The sequence below is a fragment of the Helianthus annuus genome, chromosome 4 (assembly GCF_002127325.2).
Source record: "Helianthus annuus cultivar XRQ/B chromosome 4, HanXRQr2.0-SUNRISE, whole genome shotgun sequence".
In the NCBI taxonomy this organism is placed as follows: Eukaryota; Viridiplantae; Streptophyta; class Magnoliopsida; order Asterales; family Asteraceae; genus Helianthus; species Helianthus annuus.
The window spans coordinates 54,468,989-54,471,633 of NC_035436.2; positions in this window are offsets into that span (position 1 = coordinate 54,468,989).

Sequence of the window (2,645 nt, forward strand, 5' to 3'; positions counted from 1 at the left end):
ATTACTAATGGACTCCAATGGAAAGTTTGAAGTCAAAGGTGACGAATGTTACTTTGTTGGATATGCTAAAGGCTCTGCTTATAGGGTATACAACAAAGTAACTAAAAAGGTCATCGAGTCGTGCAACATTGAATGGCTTGAAGAGAATGCTACGGACGCTAGAGTTGGTCCAGATTGGTTATACGATTATTCTGCTCTGTTTAAATCATTTAACATTTTGTCAAGTGATGTTTCAGTTGCAGGTGTGTCTATTCCCAAACAACCATTGTCGTTTGAAGATACGGAAGACGAAGAACAGATGCAAGACAACGTGAGGCATCATACCATTGATCCACCGGGAATGGTGTTTACGCAACATCCTACACCAACTCCGATGGTCAATCGATCCCCTGAGGGTGCATCAACTAGTGACTCTGCATTGTTTCCTGAACCAATTCCTGAGGACTGTGTTGTCACTTCTCCTGTAGTTCACACTACTACAGCACCTAATGAGGGGGAGTCTAGCAACACCACCACTGAAGAGGAGATTGTACCTGATTTGGCCATACCTACGAGCGTTCAACGCAATCACCCAATCGAGAATGTGATTGGTCCTGTAAATGCAGGAATTTTGACCAGGAGTCAATCAGGAACCATTAACACTTGCTTATATTCTTGTTATCTTTCTCAAATCGAACCTAAAACCATTGATATAGCTTTGCAGGAACCTGGCTGGGTAGATGCTATGCATGAAGAGCTGAACCAGTTTGAAAAACTTGGAGTATGGAAACTCGTCAAGTTGCCAGCAGGAAAACGTAAGCTTGGAACTAGATGGGTATTTCGAAACAAGCAGGATTCTGCAGGTGTCATCGTTCGAAACAAAGCAAGGCTGGTGGTTCAGGGATTTAGACAAATCGAAGGACTGGATTATGATGAAGTATATGCTCCGGTTGCACGACTTGAAGCCATCCGGATCTTTTTAGCTTACGCGTCATACATGGGATTCACTGTTTATCAGATGGATGTCAAGACCGCGTTTCTCTATGGAGATGTGAAGGAAGAAATTTTTGTCGAGCAGCCGCCAGGGTTTGTGCATCCAGACCATCCTGAGTACGCTTACAAGCTAGACAAGGCGCTGTACGGGTTACACCAGGCTCCTCGAGCTTGGTATGCTACACTAACAGAGCATCTGTTGGCTCATGGGTATACGCGTGGCACCATAGACCAGACTCTGTTCATCAAGAAAGTAGGACGTGATCAAATCTGGGTTCAAATCTACGTTGATGATATCATTTTCGGATCTACAAGCGAGGATCTTTGCAAGGAGTTCGAGAGAGTTATGAAGAAAAAGTTTGAAATGAGTGCTCTGGGGGAGATGACACTGTTTTTGGGTTTACAAGTCAAGCAGAGTTCACAAGGAATTCTTATTCATCAAGGGAAGTATGTGGATGATGTGCTGGCAAAATTCAAATTCACGGACGCAAAGCCTGCTGAAACACCTATGGCAGAGAGACCACTATTGACTGAAGATGAAGAAGGAGAGTCTGTCAATCAACGTCAATATAGGTCCATGATCGGGTCATTGATGTATCTCACAGCTAGCCGTCCGGACATCATGTTTGCTGTTTGCAACTGTGCACGCTATCAGGCTAATCCTAAAACTTCTCACCTTACTGCTGTTAAAAGGATCTTTCGGTATCTTAAAGGCCGACCTCGGTTTGGCCTGTGGTATCCGAGGGATTCCAATTTTGACTTGTTTGCTTTCTCTGACAGCAATTTTGGAGGTACTGACAGTGACAGGAAATCTACATCTGCGGGATGTCAATTTTTGGGTGATCGGCTCATTTCTTGGCAGTGCAAGAAACAACAAACAGTGGCGATATCCACAGCTGAAGCTGAGTATGTTGCTGCTTCTGCTTCTTGCTCTCAAGTGGTGTGGATGCAACATCAATTGTAGGATTATGGTTTGACTTATCTTAACACTACTATTTACTGCGATAATGATGCTGCAATACAAATTGTTCGAAATCCTGTTTTCCACTCCAAAACCAAGCACATTGATATTAAAGTTTATTTCATTCGAGACTGTTTTGACAGAGGTCTTATTACTCTTGAACAAATCGACACAGATGCAAATGCTGCCGATTTGTTCACCAAACCTGTCAGCAGCTCGAAATTCAGAGTGCTTGTGGATTTTCTAAAAATGATCCGTTTTACTGATTGAGCATGTTTTTTGTTTTTCGTAGGTAAATTTGTTCATAAAGTTTTCTATTCTTAGGTAGTTTTTATTTCTGCACAAATTTAGGGGGAGAAAAATCGAAAAATACAAAAACATTAAAAAATCGAAAAATACAAAAACATTAAAAAAATCGAAAAATACAAAAAGAGGTTTAAAAGGAAGTGTGGCTGGACTGGGAAATGAAATGAATTTTCACATTATGGTCGAGGGCTGACTCATGTAAGACCAGTATCGAAATAGTTTGACTCTAGTATGATGTGTTGGTAGGCTCTATCCTTAAGATTGGAAACATTAGCTGTTTCTGTTCAGAACTAAACTAGTACATGACCTCAGAAAAGAAAATCACTTGGAATTAGCTCATGTCTATTTGAATGTTTGTATGTTTTTCCCGATACACACAATTTTGATCTGATTCTGAAATCTTATC